This window comes from Ips typographus, linkage group LG7, assembly GCF_016097725.1.
Source record: "Ips typographus isolate SLU linkage group LG7, UJ_Ityp_2.0, whole genome shotgun sequence".
Lineage (NCBI taxonomy): Eukaryota > Metazoa > Arthropoda > Insecta > Coleoptera > Curculionidae > Ips > Ips typographus.
The window spans coordinates 9,483,464-9,493,898 of NC_138428.1; the positions used below are offsets into that span (position 1 = coordinate 9,483,464).

Here is a 10,435-nt window from a genome sequence, read left to right on the forward strand (position 1 = left end):
GTGGCATTACGACTTTCTTGTATAACTCTACGACAGAAATATCTGCGCAATTCATGAAGTTCGGCAGCGGAGCTGGAACAGTAATGTATTTGGACAACCGTATCACTGAAAAAAACCATGGACTTTGATAATTACTTTACAAGTTACCAACTTCTGCAATATTTACAATCCAAATAAATTTTTGCGGGTTAGTTGTAGTGACAAGAGATTATAGATCACAACACCAATAAAACTCAATACATTTTTTTTTTGTTTTTAGTTGGGACCATAAGAATCAAACGATTTCAAAATCCTCCGCTTTTGGACGATAAAGAGCTTAAGAAAAAAGGCCGGGTCTCCCACGACACAGCTGTTAGCAGAGATGAAATTGTTATAACCAAATGGTACGACAACAAGCCAGTGATTTAGCCTCAAATTTTGTTGGTGTCGGGATACAGAACGACTGCAAGCGTTGGGATAAAAAACAAAACACTCACATACAAGTACCCAGACCAGAATCTGTAAGAATATATAACGTAAATATGGGAGGTGTGGATAAGGCCGACTTGTTGTTGCGATTGTATCGATCCCATGTAAGATCTAGAAAATGGACACTTGGAATGATCTCCCATGCATTTGACGTTGTACTTGTTAACTATTGGCTAGAGTATAGAAAAAAAAACGAATCTTTGGGTATAAGAAGAAGCAAAACTTACGATCTTTTTCAATTTCGTCATAAAGTTGCCGAAAAACTTGTATATAGTGCAGTCATCCAAACGAGGTAGGCCAAGCTTACAAAACGGCATTGAAAAACCTTCTCCTAAACTGCAAAAATTTGAAAGTAAACCAGTAAAAGAAAAAAGACTAGATGGAGTTGATCATTATCCACAGATGACAAGCCCAATAATACCAGGTGCAAGTTGCCAGGCTGTTCTTCAAAAACACATGTTTATTGTGTAAAATGTGAATTACATTTGTGCTGCTTTAAGGGTAATAACTGTTTTTATAAGTTTCATAACAAATAAGAGTTTTAATAAATAAAATGTCCTCAACGTATATGTATATGAATTTTCCACTTAGACATGTCTTTCGTCGACGGCATGACGTCACGGCCGTACGAAACCAATTAGGCTAATTCACGAAAAATCATGAAAAAATGAATATTTTTCCCTCAAAACGCCAAATTTTTTCAAAATGTTTTTAGAAGGGTCATGACTGAAAGGGTTAATATACCGTATTAGTCGTGACCCGACGTCCAATCGACTCAAATTTGTATTCCCCAAAATAGTGCAAATACGAGTAGAAATGCCGTCGCCCCAACGTCGGTTCAACGTCCAAATGCCGTTTGGGCATTATGCATAGTTCTTAGAAAACACATGTGATTAGCATCAATTCTTCGATATAAATAGGAGCTGAGCAGACACAAAAAGTTAAATTTGCTGTAGGATGTTAATCAGTTGGAAAATAAATTGTACGTTAGATAGATATTACTGATTGCTGGTCCTTGTTCACTCCCAATGTCAACTTCTGCACAGTTACTCAGTTCGCCATGCGTAGATTGACATTTAAAGGAATGACAATATTTCTAATACTTCAGCATTTAGTTGGAAATTAAATGAAAAGTATTCGCCCAGATATTGTGGATAGAACAATGCTGCATATGGCATAACAGCAAATCGAAATCGCAAATAAAACTACACACCACCCGCGCCCCAATCATTAGTTTATTATTAAAATTTAAAAAAATCCAAGATTGACCTGGATGACCTTTTTTTGCTTCTCGCTTCACCGGGAGAATATCTGTAACAAAAAAAAAATATTATCACGAGAATATAAGAAATGTCAATGTGTTTTAAGTTTTAACTCAGTTTTAACCAATGTTAACTGAAGCTTGAATTTATATTCTAGCATAAATTCAGTATAAAAATTCATTATACATTGGAATTACCATTCAATCTAGCACACAGGTCGTCTATTTCTGACAATAAACAAGTTTAGAAACGTATGAAAATTATACGCACAGTTGCGAAGAAGGTATTTACCATACACATCTGTTCGCATGTTTTCGTATACGTAACTTAACGTATAATACCAGAAATTTACTGACTTTAAAAAAAATTATTTTATGCAAAACACGTATTTGTTAGCGCACGAGAAAACCCACCAGTTAAAAACAGCGCATGGGAAATGCGCACTTTCCAGCGTCCTCACGGAAAAGGTACATTTTTTCAAACAAATCAACCAAAAATAGATAGTTTTCAGACTAGTAAGAATAATGAAAAAAACCTTTCCTACTCAGGGTGGTAAATGCACTTTTACACACTTATTTGAGTGAGGGAAAGAGTACTTTTCCGCATCGGATGCGGTAAAGTTACTTTACGGCATTGCAAAATTAATTTACAATAAATGTAAAATTTTAAAGATGTCCAAGAGCACCATGGACATAGGAGATTAACATGGGAAAACGGTTTTGATTTTTTTGCGCCTGTACGGTTGATTTGATTGAAAAATCGTAATAATGAAAGTTGTAGTACCTATCACGGACTAGTTTTGTGTATTAGTTTTTTCGGATCTCTAACTTGAGCCCTTTCATCGTAAAACACGAACAAAAATGAGAAAATTTAATCTTTTGACCTGCACTGTATAGGCGGTTGTCGGGCAACCGGTAAACAGGCCATTGTTGCTATTGAAGGTAGCTTTTAAAAATATTTTTAAGATGTACCGGTTGTCCCAAATGCAGAAAAACTATCAAAGTCATGTTTTTTCAAATGGAACACCTAGTATATTACTTTATTTTCAGAATCTACGTTGAAAATAAAAATTAATTGAAGTTCATTGATGTTTGATAGGTCTAAACTTTACAGTTCCTCAGATATTCCTTAATTTGTAAAAATGTAGAACAAATATTAACATTTAAACATTCAACCTTCCTTTGAGATTTATTGACCAACATTGGTTTGGGCGCTGATAACAGATTAAGTTTTATGACCTAAAAGTGATAAATTGTCTAGCTCATATCAGGGGGGGTCTCAAAAAATTTAATCAAAAACTAAAATTTTGAAGTAGTATAAACTTGTCAAATTCAAATGGAACCCCACCAATTTTATGGTTACAATATATGCAAAATTTAATTACCTATCGAAAATTATTAAGGTTTCATACCGCTTGTTTATCGTAAGGTATCGTATGTAAGGTATCATATCAATTGTTAACGTTTTCTTCGAAAATCGACATTTCTTAAAATAGAGCTGACTTTGACTGATTTTTGATACCGTTCAAAGATCACTTGGTATCTTTTCCAATTACATATCTATCGTTCTAATCTGAGTAAAGCTTAGAATTAACTAGTGGCTTAATACTTTGTAAATTTGCTATCCAAGTTAATAATAACTTAATTAATTAATATATTAATAATTAGTTAATAATTCATAAAAAAGGTTTAAAACGGCGACAATTCGACTACAAACACAAACAAAGCTACTCCGTTTTTGAGTCCTTCAGCAACATTATTAAGTATCTTAATGGATATACTCCTAAAAATTTCGCTAATTCGCTAATCTGTGGTCATTTCTCAAGAGTATCAAAAATCACTTAAAATCGGTGCGAGTTCGAGAAATGTTAACTTTCCAAGAAAACGCAAACAGTTAGTCATAAGAGACCTCAACAATTTTCGGTAGATAATTAAATTTTGCATCTACTTTAACCATAAAATAGGTGGTGTTCAATTTGATTTTGAAAAGTTGTTAAAGTTTAAAGGTTGGAATTATTGGGAGAAAAATTTTGAGACATCCTGTATGAGCTAGACAATTTCTCACCCATGGATCCTAAAACTTGATCATTTAGCAGTTCCCAAGCCAATTTTGATTGATATCAAACATGGGTTGGGTGATTAAACAATAAACCTTGTTCTAAATTTTTACAAAATAACGAATATCTGAGAAACTGTAAAGTTTAGACGTACCAAACCTCAATGTCATTACCTTTTATTTTCAACGTACATTCTGAAAATCAAATAAAATAGTAAGTATTCCATTTGAAAAAATATAACTTTGATACTTTTTCTGCATTTGGGACAACCGGTAAATCTTGAAAATATTTTTAAAAATACCTCCAATAGGTCTACATCCATCCCAGAATTAAAAGTTTGTTGAAAGTGAATACTTTAGTCACAATTTTCCGTGTCGAATAACGTAAATAACCCTGTATAACGTATAAAAAAAACAAATGTTTTAATTTTGTATGTCATTAACCACAACAATTTAAAATGTTTATTGTTCAATTGAATTGTTAAAGACAATTTTCAGATTATAGTTTAGTTAAGATAACAAAAAATGCAGGTAAAAGTTAAAAAATATAAATAAATCGCAGACATTTAAATTAGGTAGGTATATGACATACTTCACAAAAGTTGAATTGCAAAAGCTATCAGAAAAATAAGTAATACACAGGCTGTTCCATTTAAAAAAGTCGAAATTACTTAAGCTGAATCAGTCAACACGGTGTTTCACGATAAATGCGTTATATTTTAGGGTTTGATTAAACGTCAAAAAAATACCCTAGTTTGCTATATAAACCATGGTTCAAAGATGTTTCGTTACAGATACAGGGTGTTAAAGTTTGGGTAAAAAAATCTAAATTTATTTATTTCATCAAAACAATAAGAGATATTTTCGTAAAACTTTTTAGGTGTCAACGATAAAGTTCGTTTTGCCATTAAAAAATATATTTTTTATTGTTGCTAGTGGCGTCTAATCGAACAAGTTATTGACCATTTTTGCAAAAAAAAAATGTACGCCACTGTTTTTCCATAAAATGCAAATCAGTTCTGAATTCCATATTCAATTTAACACAGAAAAGGCATCTAGTAACTTTTTGCTACGTCATCTCGTTTTCGAATAAAAAATCCTGCAAAAGTACCATTAAAATTAATACTAAATCTTCGAATTTCGTCTCTATTCAATTTTAAAATTTTGATTTATCCAGTTTTTTAATGAAAAAATAGGAAGATACTGCTTGTTCCTATCGAATAAAAAAATTTTGAAAAAACTAAATTAATAAAAATTTAGATATTGATTAATAAACAGTAGACGATTTAGTATTGATTTTATGATTTTCAATTTTTTATTGGAAAACAGAAAAATATACCGAAAAGTTACTAGATAGCTTTTCTGTTCGAAATTGAATGGGTAATTCAAAATTGATTTGTGTTTAATGGAAAAAAGAGTAGTGTACATATTTTTTTGCGAAAACATTCAGGAACGTGTTTGATTGAACGCTACTGGCAAAATTAAAAAATATGTTTTTTATTGCAAAACGTGCCTTATCATGGACAGTTGACCTACAAAGTTTAATAAAAATATCTGAGACCGGTTTGAATAAATAGATCCAAACCTTAACACCCTGTATCTCCATAACTGAACATCTTTGCCCCATGGTTTATTTAGCAAACTAGGGTAATTTTTTACTTTTAATCAAACCATAAAATATGACGCATTTATCGTGAAACACCCTGTATTTTAGGGTTTGATTAAACGTCAAAACAAAACCTAGTTTTCTATATAAACCATGATCCAAAAATGTTTCGTTATGGAGGTACATGGTTTTAAAGTTTTAAAAAAATAATAATAGTCCCTTTTGAGTCCCCATGGTGTTAACACTGGCCCCATGGCGGAGAAATATTCAACTAAATCAACTATATTTTGGTTGATTCTTATTGACCAAGAAATGCTCTTTTCAACAATACCAAATTTGTTGAAATTGGTCAAACCGTTAAGAAGTTAAAGCAGGTTATTGCAAAAACAATTGAACACCCCACGCCATCTTTGTTTTTGAAATAACAGAAATTTCTGTTTTACGAAAATGATAGACAAATTGGTTCGCTTTAAAAATGTGGAAAAAAAATTCTAGTTTATTGTGCCAAATTTATAGAAAATGCAATTTAAAAAATTAAGCTGGCAGTTACGGCCTCTGGTGGTCATTTTTAGAAATTGAAAATATTTTTCAGCGATTCTTCACGGCCGATTTACGTAAAAAAATTTTATCCCAAAGTCATACGACGAACGGTTCCCGAGAAATGGTCGAGGAACAGTCTTATTTTGGGTCACCTGGTACGGTTTATGCCCCGTTTATACCTTCAAATTAAAAAAATATTTTTTTCTAATTTTGGCATATAAAGTGACACTTTTCAAAACTGATTAGAGTGACAAAATGTTTTACTTTATGTAACTAGTTACATAAAGTATCACTTTATGTAACTAGTTATGAAAAGTTAATTTCATCACTCCCTGTTTTTATGCATTTCCGTAGAAACATATGGGCGACATCCATCATAACATGTCGTTGTCACAGTTTATACAAGGTGCTATGAAAGTGAATATTTGTGTTAAACCACTTTAAAAGATGGTTTTCACAGCTTTTTGGTCAAAATTAGAAAAAATTATGTATGCAACACGTTTCGAAAATGTCTTATTGTGTAACTCATTCAAATTGTAGGACCTCGCTGCGCTCGCCCTACAAACATTCATTCGTTACACAAAATCGATCTTTTCGTAACTGGTCACATAAATAGCTATTAATTTAAATTACGTCACTTTTTGTTGTGATAAAATGTGAAACTTTATTTGTTTTTTCTTTCATTCCCTGTTTATCGGTCTTACTGCATATCTTCAATTTCTTTTCCATCGTTTTGTCAAGGATATACCAATTCCAACTAGTGCGGTAACCATAGCCAGAGAAAGAAAACGTCATCCATTGTTTATTATTTTTAATTTTACAAATGTCTTGTCTGTCAAATCTATCACCCTCTTTAGGTTAGAATATGTCTAAAATACGTCAAAGCCTAAAACACATCTATGTCATTGAATTTACCATATCTTGAAAAGTATAAACCACTTTATTTACACTTTATTATTTTCATTTAATTTTACATGTAATTTAAATTTAATTTAATTTTTTAATTTGGAGGTATAAATCAGGCATTAACCACATGAATTTACATTTAATTTTACATGTAGGTAATTTAAATTAATTTACGTTTAATTTAATTTTTTAAATTGGAGGTATAAACCGGGCATTACCTGTAATTAAAATTAAATTTAATTTTTTACTTTAAAAGTATAAACCGGGCATTATACTTTTCAACGTGCTCGCGCTGCTAAGTTATGTTCAATTAGATAGCACAGATGTGTTTACGACTTTGACATATTCTAACCTACATAAGGTGAAAGATTAATGATTTCATTCATAAAAAAGTTCAGCTATAAAATAATCATTTGTAAAATTAAAAATAATAAACAATGGATGAAGTTTTCTTTGGCTGTGACATAGTTTGTGATTACTGCACTAGTTGGAATTGGTGTATCCTTGATAAAACGATGGAAAAGAAATTGAAGATATGGAGTAAGACCGAAACAAAAAAAACGAGAAAAAATACAAATAAAGTTTCACATTTTATAACAACAAAAAGTGACAAAGAGCTCACAAATCAGGCTGAGTTTCACCCAATGTTGAAAGTTGGTCCACTTTTAAGTTAAAATTAATTTTAGTTTAGTGTAAATTTTAAGAATAACATGTCATATACAAACATGTAGCTTTAAATTGAGAAAATTTAATTTGACTTTAATGAAAATTTAGTTTAATTTTAATTCGCAGGTATACATAGACGTAATTAAAAACTTAATTTTTGTCCATCACAACACCTCGTAGTAAACAAAGTGGTCCAGGTTACTTGTTTACTCTGGGTTGATATCGAGGGGTAGACCGCCGATAATTTTTTGTACACTAAAATTCCTTTTTGCATACGAAATACCTTGAAATGCCTTTAAAATACCTCACAATGCTTCGATTATGCCTCATAGTGATAATGCCTTAAAAAACTGCCTAAAGTGCCCTTAACTGCCTTGAAATACATCAAAATGCCCTTAAATTATTTAAATTGCCTTAGGATACCTTCAAATGTTTACACATTTGTTGCATTCTTAAATTTAGTTAGAAGTCCTCTAGTATTGAGATAATGATAAATTTTGATGAAATACACCCTTGAAATTATTTTTTTTTTATGATCACGTGACAGTTTTTCGGTTGGATTAAGTAGCATGTCTGCTTTTAAAATTTGTGCATGACTTTTGACTATTGTCAAAATGTCGATAAGGATTAATGATTCAATAAAAATTACTTCCTCTGGTTACGTGACTCTTTTTCCAAATTTTAAGGACCCAAAAGCTAAAACTTGATTTTTTAAAAGGTTAAAAGTGACAGGTTAGGTGACAACGTTAAGGTTTTACGAAATTTTTGCCACTTGATTTGACCTTGTGCCGAAACCTTCAAATTGATTTTCTAAGGTCAGAACACTGTTTTTCCAAACTCTGACCAACAAAAAATATTTTTTGTACGGTTGTCTGAAATTACGGGTTATATTTTGACGTTTGCACGAATCTTCTAACTGTCCAGGTAACCAAGTTAGCACGTGTCAAATAAAGACACTTATAATTTAAAAGAAACAGTTGAAAAATTTGTAATATTAGTCTAAATGTAAATTTAGACAGTAATAAAATTGTAAGAACTAGGTCATGTGTAAAGGCCAGTTGACATTGTCAAAAACAGTCACGTGAAGTTCAAAACGCAGTTTAAACTTTGAAAAATGGTAAATTAAATTTAAACAGTTGTTAAAACTTAAATTGCAAAATACACGTTACGTGACATTGAAAATGCAATTCTGCATGTTCTTGCAACACTGTAAAGGTCAGTTGACATCTGTAAAAATTAGTCACGTGACCTTAAAATGTGGTTTAAAATTAAAAACTTTGGCAAATTACATTTAGACTATTTTAGACAGTTGTAAAAGCAAGAGACACATCATGTGACTTTGATTATGTCATTTTAGAGCTTGCAACACTGTCCAAGCCAACTGACACCTGTCAAAAACAGTCACATGACTTTAAAATGTAATTTAAATGTTGACCATTTGGTAAATTAAATTTAGACATTTGTAAAAGCTGAAATTGTAAAATTTACGTTGTGCGACGTTAATAACACAATTTTGAGCCTGCAACACTGTAAAAACCAGTTGACACGTTAAAAACAGTCATGTGACCTTAAAAATGTAGTTTAAATGTTGAAAAATTGGTAAATTTTTATAATAATTTGTAATGAATATTGTTTCAACTCAATATCATGCAACAAAGATTTTACCATAATAATTACTTGTGCCTATGCTGTTATGTTCAATTTTCAGTCAATATTAATAAACTAAATTTTGAAATATACAGACAATGCCTTATAAATATCTCAAAATGCCTTGTAATGTCTTGTAATACCTCAAAATGCTTCGTAGTAATGGAAATTACCTCAACATTCTACCCCTGGGTTGATATGGAGAATAAATAAATTTATTAATACTACAACTAAAAACTTGGGTAAACCCTGCCTCATATACTACATATAAAACATATTAACTTAAGGTTGAACAATGCAGTCTACAAAGAGTACAATGATGATTATTGTGTTAAAGGTAAAACCATAATGAAAACTGCATTGCTTTTTATTTTAATGTTACTTTTATGTTATAATTAATAATTTAAAATCAATTACCTCACCTTAAAACTTAGATAGTTTCAAATATTGCACAGGATTTTATTCTTCTCCAACTTGACTTGATTGCAGTCCCTGGGAAACGTAGTCACTTTCTTCATAAAAGTTGTGCTTTTTCATCCACATGGAAAAGTAGTGATGTAGGCAGTATAAACCAGTTGCAGATCTGTAAGACTAGCCTAATTAGTTACTAGAACCACCCTTAAAAAATGTGTAGTAATGATGCATCAGCATGGTTTATTACATAGGTTAGGTTTGAAATTGTCATTGTAATTTTACCTGGGCCCAGCAGCTGTTGTATCCATTATGTCTATCAAAAAACATACATTTACTTGATTTTAGTGTATAATTTTCATTAATTAAATTATTGGATTTTGTCATAAAAATATAATTTAGCAGCATGTTCTAGGTAGATTTTTTGACATAACAAGTGACAAGACTGACAAGTGGGATTAGTGGGAATTTTACTTGACAACACAACAGATTCAAGAGGGCGGCCCTATCAGCAAAACCTGTTTCCACAAAGCGACACGTTGCGTGACGTCACAGTGGGTGCTCGGGTGCACAGTATGAACTTAAAACCAATGGGTTATTCTTTACATTGAACAAGTGAAGCCACCTCCACTGAGTGGAGGTATTACTTTCCTTCTGACAAAGTATTTATACTATAAAGTGATACGCTTGAATAATAAAAATATCTAAAAATTCAGCTTTATTAAGTATGGGCTTATTTCTTTAAACAAAAACATTGCAGCTGCACAAAGATGTTCACTTTACAATCATAGTACTAGATAGGTAAATATTGTCTCATATGAGTAGTTTCTAGACCTATTAGTTGAACTCACAGCAAACTACCTTATTACTGCTA

General features: G+C 31.4%; 1 long non-coding RNA gene across 1 annotated transcript; it reads right to left on the minus strand.

Moving 5' to 3' along the window:
* Window positions 1-910: 910 nt before the first annotated feature.
* On the minus strand, window positions 911-10,024 carry LOC145731643 (uncharacterized). The gene is made up of 3 exons (XR_014178842.1): window positions 9,847-10,024; window positions 9,573-9,733; window positions 911-1,779 (listed from the first exon to the last, which is right to left on the minus strand). It is a non-coding gene; the product is annotated as an uncharacterized LOC145731643 (long non-coding RNA).
* Window positions 10,025-10,435: the final 411 nt, after the last annotated feature.